General features: G+C 37.0%; 1 protein-coding gene across 6 annotated transcripts in view; it reads left to right on the top strand.

Moving 5' to 3' along the window:
* GREB1L (GREB1 like retinoic acid receptor coactivator) overlaps nt 1–12,230 on the top strand; it is a 137,209-nt gene that overhangs the window by 52,727 nt on the left and 72,252 nt on the right. For all 6 annotated transcript variants that reach the window (XM_018081077.2, XM_018081061.2, XM_018081072.2 and 3 more), the window contains exon 2: nt 5,670–5,772. The gene's annotated coding sequence lies outside the window, so the exon portion shown is untranslated. The remainder of the gene's footprint in view (nt 1–5,669; nt 5,773–12,230) is intronic.

The raw sequence follows: 12,230 nt of genomic DNA, 5'->3' as shown, positions 1-12,230 counted from the left end.
GGTGACCTAACACATTGATTATCTACAAACAGAAAATTATTTTGGGCTTATTGCTAAAAATGTGTTTGATACTAGTAAATATAAGGGATAGGTTTAAATTAGATTGTTTAAACAAGTATTTCCTCAGCAAAAATTCACTAAGGCAAGAGCTAATCCTTACAGATATGAATAAAATTTACCATATTTTCCTTTAAAATACTGATTTTAGATGCTCAACCATTTTGCTGATTCAGCTTCATCAGCTTGCGTGCCAGTCCACAAAAATCAAAATTTCACTCTGTAAATGGTACTTACATCAGATTGAAGAAGATGAAGGGCAGTAAGGAATTGGGCAGAGTTATTTCTAAAAGGAGCAAATATCCAAGGTTCCTGAAAAGAAGCCTATAGCACACAGGCACACCAGCAGGCAGATTTTACAGCTCTGTCCAGAGCACAGAAGGAAAATAAATCATTGCCATCCCCCTCTCATTTTTGAAATGGTTCAACCCTGGGGTTTAGCTGAAGGACTTAAAGAGTTTTTGAAGTGCAAATAGACTGGTGAAGGGTAAACCTTTTCAGAGTTTCATTTAGATGGATTTTTTTTTTTCTATGTGGATTTCTGGCACCAGCTGAGATCTGGAAAGCCACAGGATTTTTTTTGTTTTTGATCAATCAAGCAAGCAGAACTTGCCATGGGGGTGTACATTCTCTGCATACATATTGATCCTATTGTGTTTAAAAGTAGTTAATTTAATCGGGGCTTTTTGAAACCTTCCCTGGTAAAACTTGCATTAATGAAGCTGTCATTTCAAGGTCATGTTTCAGTGTCAATAACTTAATGGTAATGACAGAAGTTACCTGTAAGTTTAGTATCAATATTTCAGTTATTCCATGATAAAATTGCATTGAATGAGGACTGATTTCATATACATGCGTGTGAAAATGTTTGACTTAACTGCAAAATGTTACTTTCATTAAATGAGAGATTTTCAAAGCAGTCTGGAGCTCCTAAACACATTAACACCAACAGTTGTGTTACTATTCACTGCTGTTTGGATCAGTACCCTTGGCCTGCCCTATTCCATAGGGAGTTTGACTCCAATAACCTATTTTACACCTTGTCTCTTCTAGCAAAATGGTTGTAATGTCGGAGTTTTTATTTAGGGCTCTTTCTGGTAGTTTTGGCCTTTTACCTCACATTTTGTTTTATTTAAAAGCAGCAGCATGCAGAAGACGGATTGCATATTAACTATAAACACTTCTCTCTACTGGGATAAATATTTGGAGATCCAGCCATGTACATCCATGGCTGGATGTAAGATAAGAAGCCTATTTGAGTGCAGAGTACAGATTTTATAAGGCAGGATGCAGTTTACTACTTTTTCCATCCATATCTGATGCCAAGATCTTCAAGTATTTTGAATGAAAGCATTATATATTTTCAAGAGTTTTTCCTGTGAGGATGTGAAGTGCGGACTTTATTTCTGATTTGTTTGGGTTGGAAGGAGTTTCAGGAAGTTTTTCTGGGCATCATGACACTCAAAGTACAGCAGAGTTGGTGGCGAAAACTGGATTCAGATACCATGGCAGAATGTGCCTATACATCTCCCAAACTCAGTCTTCTCACTGCTTTTCTTCTTGGTAGTTGCAGTGTGCCTTGGACTCTGACATTTGCCGAGTACTGGAATTCCAGGGTGATGTGTGACTGAGCAGGCTGGCACATGAGGTGGAAAGCAGAGTCTTGCACACAACTCTTTCAATCATGTATCAATAATGGTCTTCTGTAGAGTTTCCTATTTGTGTTTTCCCCAATTGAATGATATTTTATCAAAGATTTCAGTGTCAGATCACTCAGTGGCTCAGAGAGGAACTCTAAAGGTGGTGTGAGGTCCAGAGTTGGGATTCTCTTTAGGAAGGACCAAACTGGTTGTTAGTTTATTTTCCTTATATTGGATGTCCAAAATGGTACAGTGTGGGAAAATAGCCTATATCTAAAAATGGTGTATTTTTACCTTACTTCTGTATTTACTCTGGTGGTTTGATGTTGTCTGTGCTATGACAGCGCAATAGAAAGAATCCACATCAGAATAGGGACCTAAAATCGTGACATATCACAAATTAATAAATATGACTAAATACAATCAATAAATAAGGCTTAAGAAGTCCATGTTGTGATTTTTCTCGGACTTTACACTGAACAGAAGATGTTTGGTTAACAGGCCCCCTATCTTGGTCTTTGTTTTACAACTCTAGCTTTTATGTCACATGCTGTCAATCTCATGTACTGTAATGATGGTTATTAACGATGGTTATTTCCTGTAGTGTTTGAAAACTGAACATGAGATGCTGTTTAAAGCTTTACTGAGAGACAAGGGAATTCTTTGCATCTCACTGCAAAGAAGGGATGTCACTTCTGTGGTGTCACTTTTGTGAGCATGTTACTGGGAGAAGTTAATATCACGTTTCCTTTGTTGAGTAAGAGTTTTCTAGCAACAGCCAGGACTCTTCTCACTTCAACAAGTCCCATTCCACCAACTGTATAGAGAATTTCTGGACATATTTCAAGTCAGCAATCTTAGTTCAATCCTATTAGGCATAGAGGGCAGATTTTCATTTAGAAACAGACATTGTTCTGTAGATGGATATGTGGGTGTTGGCTGGAAAATCCATCATTCAAATTTAAATTTTTTCTAACTGATATGTGCTCAAATGTCAAAACACTGAGGGGCTGTTACCTGCAGATTGCAGATTTATCAAGCAGCTGTGACATTAAAGTAATCTTACTCTGGTTACTGTATGTATTTGTCAAGGGCACAGACTTGCATGATGATTCTGAATTCCTGTGGAATTTAACTGAGCAACAGCTGGTCTGTAGGATGTGCAGATTTTAACAAGGTAACGTCTGTGTTTTGTTGAAGGGCTTGTGTGACCTTCTACTGAAACTGTTCCAAAGGGCCTTCTTCCTCCATTCAAGTCTGTGGGATCCCAAAATAATTTTTGTGTGAAATTTCTCCATTCTCTCTGAGCCTCTTGATTTTATCATGGGTAAATTCTACAAAATTCTTCAATGGGGTATTAGGAAAAAAAAAAAAAAGGAAAATAAAAAGGCCATCAACACCACTGACTGCAGCTCAGGACAGAAAGGATACTATTTTTGGCCTTTAATTGTGTCAGATTCCTTTTCTCCACAGTTGTTGGTTTCGTTTGGTTTGGTTTGGTTTGGTGTTTTTTTTGGTTTGGTTTCATTTGTTTTGGTTTTTTTTCCACTTGGGAGACGTTTATGGTGCTGTGTCTGGCAGGATAACCGTGTCTTAGGGTTGAAGTTGTATTTCTTCCCGAGTTCTTAGAGGTGATGTTATCTTTTGTTCACTCAACAGTATGGTCCTTCCTGAGAGCAACTGTCACTTTAGGCACTGTAAGATGGATGAGTCTCAAGTGAACTGCTAGTTGAAGCAAATGGTGAAAATAAGAAAAGACAAGGGGGTTGGGGATCTTCAGAGGGGACAGACAACAAGGAAGCACTGTTAGAAATCAAAAGTAAGCCAGACGGTAGTGGAAGAACGAGCCAAGATGTTAGCAGATCATATGTTAGCAGATTCTGCAGGTCTTGCAAATGAAGATTGGTGGCTGACAAATTCTGAAGAGAACTTCTGCATCTTGACAAAAATGCAGTTGGTTTGTTTCCTTCTTCATTTGTAAATAAGAAAGGATCAGAAGGAGATGATCTCAACATCAGATGAAGAAATTTGGGGTTTTTTGTTAGATTGTATTGTAAGGTTAGGACAAAATAATCAGGAAAAGAATTAGTGATATTTTGTGTATCTTAAGTATTAGGTGACAATCTGTCCGTTTTGAATGGGCATGTAACAGTATAAAACCAAAGCAGCATATCAACAGTTTAGTTTTTGGAAAAAAAAGTAAACTTAAAATTTGTAGCTGATGGTGTTTCAGAAGGTACTTAATGTTTTTAAAGATTCACTGCATCTCTGATGCAGCTGAACTAATTGAGTTAGACTTTTTAACAGAATGAAAGTGGTGTAAAAAAGCCCACATGTAAACCCTGAGAAAACTCCCTCGAATCCACTGACAAGCAGGTCCTTACCCCCCACCCCCAAGCTGAGCAAAGGTCTGTGTTTGCAAAAGCAGCCGGCAAAGGACAAAAGGCACTTACAGCCCAGTGTGTGTCAAGGTTTGGGAAGGGTCCAGGAGGATCTTGGCTTGAAAAATTATTTTGTCACACTGTTGGCATTGGTCCATAAGGGGAAGCACTGGTTGAAAGGCGAAGAAATTAAGATGATTAGAAGCTTTAAAGCTTCACAAATGGTAGAGTATCTCTCTTCTCAATGGATGTAAATAATAGATGAAAGACTGAGAGTGACAACAAAGGATCAGGGCCTTTAAGAGAATGTGTGCAGCCTGAATAGAGGTCTGTGGCCTAGGGCCAAAGGTCTTAGCTTTGAGTGTAATTAGAAGAAAATACAAAAATGTCATTACTAGCAGGTGAAATGTTCAGCACGTGTCTGAAAAATACCAATTTCAGAGCCAGGAGCTGTTGGAATTGGATTACTGACATTCTGCAATCGTTGGAGTCTCTGCAGAGCCCTACAGTTGGGTGGGGAGCTGCGTGTGTTAACCTTGTTGGCCATCTGTGATGGGTTCACTGTTAGCGGGGGTGCACAGGGCGGGGCAGCATCGCTGCTCCCTGCCAATAGAGTTGTTTAGCGTCTTTCTTCAGAACGCCGCAGTCCTACCTGAAACCTTGCCTGAGCCAGAGGTTATAGCTGCTCTCCTAAACAGACTGATTTTTGGAAATGAGACGAAGGGGAGGAAGCTTAAAGGCCTTTAATTTTAAAACCTGGAGTTTGAATTCTAGGTGTACAGCTGCGTTCTGGTTTTGACAGTGGGCCTGTGGCTGTAGTCCCAGCAGTAAACCCTTAAAATCCCATTTGTGAGCAACAGAGAAAATTCCTTTAAATCTTTTGTCAAAATATGGTCTGTTTCTATTGAGGAATCCAACAAGTTTGTCTGCCTAAGAAAGTTTTGTCGAAGTCCAGTCAATGATAACTTAATTTAAACCTTTTTTTATGTTAATTACTATTCTGTACAGTTTAGGCATTACTCTCCTGCCTGCTATACCATTTTTTGCCATTCCTCGGGGTATTTCTGGTGTATTTTCTTTTAAAAACTGCAATTTCTATTAGCTATGTTTTCACGTCAATACTTTTATGGAAAGTCAGATAGAAGAGCAAACAGCCAAATCAGATTTAATTTTGAACACTAATCTCCAAGGTAGATAACTCCTCACCGATTTAGTTTGCTTCTTTTTAAATGAGTAGTAAAATAATTACTTCTACTTTATAATCTTTTTCTAAATATTTCTGCAACAGTTAATTTTCTCATATTAATGTGCTAAATTCCTAATCTGTCATAGTGACGACTGCAGTGCCAAAAATGTGCAAATTCTGTGATAAGCTTGTACTTCTGGTAGAATATAGAGAAGCAACCAAGCATTTTCAACCAAGTATTTCTATAAAGAAAAAAGTGCTTTTTGAAGTGGTTGGCCCTCCTTTCCCTACCCCAGTTCAATTTTCACCCTGAACCAGGTTTCCACAGGCAGGTTTTGTTGGCTTGTTATAAACTATATGCTGGCATGAGTAATTCTAATTTTTTTCTCCCTTTTTATTTTTCAGGTGTTCTGGAGTTTTAAACGACTTTGCAGCAAGGCTTCACAAACTCTTAGCTGCATCCTTTAATCATGACTGCATTTCAGATAGGTTAAAAGGAATCTGAGAGGTACCGTACTTACACTTCCTAATAGGCAATAAGTTGTGTGTTTGTGTTTAGCATCTGTGCTTTTATTTCCATTAACTGCCTTTTAGGAACAATGTGGACTGTAAATAATGAATTTATTTTTGCTTAAAGCCTATAAAAGATCCAAGTTCTTAAAAAAAAAATCTTGAAATCCAGTTCATATAATTGAACAGCTTTCACCAGAGAGGGCTGATTTGTGCTTCCATTTTTTCTTATGTATTCACAATGAGGTAAATTTCATTATTTAATGACAGTTCTTTTGAAGCTGTAACAATTTTCTTCTGCTGTTTTACTTAGAGGCTCTGCAAATACCTAAACCACTAGCTAAATATATGCTTTATGCTCTTGGAGGGTGAATGTTTGTTTGTTTATTTGTCCTCTCAAAGGGTTTAAAACAAATGGGAAGAAGAATGCAGATCTTTGTAATGATTGGGATAGATTTGTGCTTCCAACTGAGATTCTCACACGTCTTCTTTTTCCTGACTTCTACAAGGGGGGAGGCTTGTCTCAGTACACAATATTGGGCTCACATAGTTTCTTGTTGCATTTAAATAGCCAGCGTACCCAGAAGGCTGAAGATCTATTCCTGCTTTATGACCTGTTGTATCCCTGGGGCAAGGGCAGCCCTGAGCGGAGCAAGCGGGTCATGGCCACAGCCCGGGTTCTGAGTGGCGCTTGTGGGTTCCCAAAACCTGCCTGCCTGGCAACATCTGGAATATGATATAAGTCTGGAAGAGGGGGGGAACCTCTAGGATCTTGCTTCGCCAGGTGCTAGGAGGAAGCAACATTAGCCTTTTTGATAGGGGGGAGGCAGATTCTGTGGCCCTGAAGTTAGGCTAAACAATTGCAGAGGTCAAAGGACAGCTGAGTGCGGTCAATGAGACACCCTGGGGTGTATTTTGTTACTTAGTAAAAGGAGCAGCATCCTAAAACCCTAAAGGATTCTCTTGAAAATCTGTGTTGTGAAAAGGTTTTATGAGTCTGATGGCAAAAAGTGCTGATTTAGCTAAGGAATGCTTGCTTTTGTCTAAATGAAAGGCTAATCCTCACCAAATGTTGGCAGCTATTATAGTGCAGTCAATGCGGGTCTGAAAGGACAGTTAGAGTAGAAGTGTACTTTGGGAATCTCAAATGTTTATCATTTTAATGGCTCTGAAAAGATTTCTGAGCTTTTACCTTTTATCCTAAAATTTATACCATGAGCAAAATATTTGAAAAAGTAAAAGGTAAAATCTTCATTTATGATTTAAAAAGCTACTCCTTAGGGAGCTGCACCTGCCCAGTTATTCTATATTCCCTGATAAATTTGCTTTTGATTTTCAAAGTATTGCCTGGCTCAAACTGTAACTTTTAATCTGCTGATACTTAGTAATTGTTTAAAAGAAAGTGTGGGTTTTTTCTGGTCTTGAGTAATTTTTGGTGTTCTTGTTTCAGTGCTCACAAAAAAAACCAAACCAAAAACCAAACCAAAAACCAGAAAAGAATAGGTTTGGGGTAATTAATTCCTATAATTTGTTTAGCATTATCTTTCTTTAAAAGGACAGCTTATTAACACTTAACATTTGTCATAGAAACAGATAAGAAATCAATGTCAGAGCCAAGACCTTGTAAATAACCCGCAAGGAAATGTAATAATGGCTGTCTTCACCACAGAGTTGGTGGGGGAAGGACTGGGCATGTGGCAGAAAAGGTTCAGTGCTTTTTGTTTTCCTTTGAAAGGGGGGGGTTGCTGCAAGGCACAGCCCGGGGCCTCCGAGTCTTTGGCCTTACTGTCTTACGCAAACACTCATTGTTGTTTAGGAAGAAAAAGGTGCTTGGGAGCCAGCAGTGGTGCCGTTTTTATAGTGACTAACCCGGGGTTTCATCATGATCTTTAAAAGGACTCTATAACAAGAGTGAAAAAGAAAGGGGTGGAGGAAAAGGAGCAAAAAAGTTGACAAGTAGGTTTGGTTTATTTTTGAAGGAAACCTGCTTGCTGTAAAACCTATAGCTCCTTGTTGAGCTTAATTTTTAAACTCTTCAGAAGTACTCTAACAGATGCTTAGCATTGATTTACATCAAGGTTAAGGCACCTTTAAACAAATAAAGTTGGGAATGGATAAACCTACTAAAATACAAATCGTCTATTAAACAGAGAAGATGTTTGTATAGCATTCAGGTTACTACAAAACTGACACATGTCTTGAAATTCTCCTGATAACCCCTTCTAAACTCATCAGGAAATGATAGCATGTGTGTTTGAGGGGTACACAAGGGAGCAGCCAGATAGGATAGAGATGGAAGGTCAGACCATAACTTTGACTTTCTAGGCTTCAGCTTCATGCTTGTGCAATAAGGCAATAACAAATGAAGAAAGGACTAAGGTGATATACTTATCAATGAGGTTGGACTAGCATTTGCTATAGAAATTCAATGAGATGTCTCTTTGAGCCTATTTTTAGCTTTATCCCTGTAGATAATGACTATCATATTTTATATATATATCTATATAAAATTAAGGGCTATATAAAATAAACTGTCTAATAAAACTGCTTAGATAAGTACATATTGTGCTATAATTCTTAATTTTATTTGCAATTCCAGAATTTAACTACTTAAAGTATGTAAAATTAATTTATATGGGTTTTTAAGATTTTTTTACTCGTTTACCAGAAAAAAAATGTTCTGTATCTATGAAGTGTTTATTTATCTGGTGTTTGGTTGGTTTTTTTCCTTTCAAGTGGATTGTAGCCCACAGGGACAGCTTTATGCATAAAATTTATAACCTGCTGTGGCAACAGTCACAGAGAAATATTTTGAGCCCTAGTTTCTTGAGTATCAGGATTTACTGGAAGTTTTATATGCATGCTGTCAAGAATGCATAGAAACTGTGAATATTTTGTGTTGCTGACTCATTAAACCACAATAGCAGCTTTGGGAATCAGGATTGCCTCTGCTAGCATGTAAATTAAGTTGCAGGTAAATTAAGCTCAGCCTGTAAACAACATTAATACTTTTGGGAGAAAAGAAAGTAGAGAAGCACATATAATGTCTACAAGAAGTCAAGGATTTTATGATTATAACCCCCATATGATCAAAACTCCCATACACAATTTTTCTGGATGGCTGATGAGTTGCATCACAGCAGAAGATAAGCATTAGAAATAGAAAATTACTTTCTTCTCCTACTAAGTGTTAATAGTATGTCATTTTGAATTTTTGCATTTCTGTTTGGAGTAAAGATAAAGGTGGGGCTCTTTTTTTGACGTAAATGGCATTATAAAAATGTCTTTTGTGGACGTTTATCCTACAAATACATTTTGGGATTCCTAAGTATCTAGAAAATGTAGTTTGAATGTCAAAACTCTTCTTTTTAGATATATCCTTGAAAATGATGTTCCAGTTTTGTTCTGTTGATTACCCGTTCCTTGCAAATTTCATCCTAACTAAAATCTGGGATGTTGCAGAAGGCCCAGTAATGATGTGCATCTGTGATCTCAAACGGGGTTGCCTCTGGTAATTTCAGAGATTCTGGGCAGAGCTTTGTTTATTTTATAGAGGAATTTGTGGTATTCTGGGGAGGGGAGAAAGTAGAGTCAGCTTTGACACATGACAAACACATGTTGTGGAAAAGAAAGAACTCTACAAAGCACTCCACACTTGGAAGTTCATTTCCACTAAAATTATGTATGAGAAGTTCGTTGGTTTTTCAAATAGAAATTCTATGAGCAGTTTAGATACTGTTTCTCAGCAGCAGAGAAGTTGCAAAAAATGTCCGAATTGTATTAAATTGACATTACTTGTAGGTTTAAGCTGATAGTTATGGTTTTGACCAGTGCAGGGTTTGTACACTGCTTTGCTATTTGCATAGAAATGGCCATGAAAGCAGCTGGCTTCGCTGTGTTGGGTTTTTTTCTTGTCACTGCATCATGGGCTAAGAGTGACTGCAGAAGAACAGTGTTACATATGCCTCTCTGTCTAGAGACTACATGGAAACTTCAGATAAGAAAATACTTGTTTGTTCCTTTCTAAAACATATTTAGAGTTCAAAAGAGCAGAAACACGATCATTTTGACTTATTTGAAGATGGTGTTTTTGGAAGAGCTGCGCAGGAATGTGCTCTGAGTGGACTTGATAGACATTTTGACACAACCCTCTGCAAAAGAAGAGGGTCTCGTTTCCACCTTTGCTGGTTCCGTTTTAGGGATGATAGTTTCCAAGCCTTGTAAACTAAAGAAGATTTATCTTTCAGGCTTTCCTTGTTTTCAGACAGGGCTCTAGGGAGGAAAACAGTAATTTTTCAGAGAATGTGAGGAACGAACAACTTACCTAACCTTCTATCCAAGTGCATTAGTGAAGGCTAGTTTGATTACTTAAGACTGACTTTATTTCACCTTGATTTAATTTTATTTTTCAATCTAGAAATCTGTGTTAGGGATTTGTTTAATAACCTTCCTGCAGAGGGAGAGGAACAAAAGTTGATGGTGCTTTTGGCAGGACTATGCACTTTACAGATGAGGGAAATGACATGTGAGAGGCATTTGGATGCAGGGTGTTATCTTTTATACAGAATCATGGATGCACTCTGACTGCAGAGACCATTTTTTTTCCTTTTTTTTTTTTTAATTGGTAACCCTGAAATTACTTTCAGGTTGCGTATTTGAAGAACTGCCATGGTACATCTCCAACTCTGCCAGCTTTGGGATGGGGAAAAAATTACTTGTAGCAAAATAAAAGGTTGAAGTTAACAAAGTTTTACTCCAGTGTTTCATTTTTACCCTATTATAGCTGTCAAAAACCAGAACATGCACCAGATAAAATGAATTCTGTGGAAAAAGAAATTACTAAGTGGATATTCCTGAAGAATTGGGTCATCTTTGTTTGGAAAGTTTTAAGAGCTAATATAATCTGTATTATCATTATGCCTATTATTCAAAAAGATTTATTTTTATTAGCGTCAGTTAGTACATGCTTTTAGAGTTGAGAGTTTTCAGAATAAGTAACATCTCTGCAAAATTAATAGCAATTCATTTATATTGCTTGCAGTAAAATTTTCTTTGCCTCTCCTATTTAGTAGCACTTTCACATGAGAAAACTTTAAATGAGAAGAACATGGGGAAAACACCTTTATTGCAGACATAGATACCTAGGATGATCTTTATTAAGAATTTTCTTGTTAATGCTCTACTTTAAAGTCTGATGTTGAGATGTGTCAGAATGGATTACATTTTAACTTCTATTTTCTATATCTTAGTAGTGAATTTTTTGCTGCTTTCCTATAAAATAGCATCACCTTGGTTAAAAAACTTTAAAAATGTCAAGCATAAATTCCTATATAAATGGTAGCTTGTGCCTGCAATATATAAATAGCATAAGCTATGATGTTTAAAACTTAAATTTTGGCATCCTAGTGGCCCAGGAATTTACAGTAATTTAGTTACATGGTTTGCTAAGCCATAATGCACAGTCCTAATCCACAGTCCTATTGAAAACAACACCAGGCAGGTGAATATGTACTTACAGTACTGAGTGGTGAAGGAACTACAGGAGAAGCAGTTAGAGAGAATTTGCAGGGAAAAAAATGAACACAAAGAAGTTGAGCAGACTCAGTGGTTGGAAATTACTTTAATATCATTAGCTTCATATGGTGGTCTTTGTTAGTCCAGTCGTGTTGAAGATTTGGTCAGAAAATTCATTGAGAAAGCATTCAAAGTGTGCTTGGGATTGTAGGTGAAGTGCTCATCTTCTACGTACCCAGACCACATATGCTTAATAGGTCATCATCCCTTTCTTTTTCATGAGCAGTGCCAATTGAGATGCCATTATAATGCTCCTTTTTATGGCATTATATGGCTCTTTTGAAACACTGGTAACTTCCCCTGTCACTTTCTCAAGATAAAAGCAACCCCTCAGAAAAAAAACAAACAAAAAAATCCAAAAAATAATTCATAACAGCAATTAGGGATAATTACCAGCATTAAAATGGTTGACAAGCATGGGCTTGTGTTTCATATTTAGAAAGATATAATAAGACTATTCACTGAGCTTCCCAGTCATAGAAATTATTTTTTTAAAATGGTGTAATATTAAACAATGTTCCATTGAAAGAAACTTTAAATCTCCATTGAAAACAAAGCTTTAAATCAACTGATGCATCTGAGACGATATAGTTTACTTTATAGATTATTGTAAACTACATAAATAGATTTTGTCTCTAATACTTCTGAATATTTTTTTTTAATTGGTAATATAATTGTTAGCTAATAGCTTGCAGTAAGATCTGTGTATTAACAGAGTATGTGTTGTCAGCGAATGACTGTACATGTATGAAAAGTATATAAAAATAGTAAAGTTTCAATAAAAATATGTTGGATTTGGGAACAGTTACCAATTTTGAATACATTATTTGGGAAACAACTTTGGGCTTATGTTATAACGTTAACTGCTTATATACTACATTA

This window comes from Manacus vitellinus, unplaced genomic scaffold (assembly GCF_001715985.3).
Source record: "Manacus vitellinus isolate BGI_N305 unplaced genomic scaffold, ASM171598v3 scaffold_1_pilon, whole genome shotgun sequence".
In the NCBI taxonomy this organism is placed as follows: Eukaryota; Metazoa; Chordata; class Aves; order Passeriformes; family Pipridae; genus Manacus; species Manacus vitellinus.
Note: the sequence above shows the minus strand (reverse complement) of the source record. Positions and strands in the feature narration are given on the sequence as shown.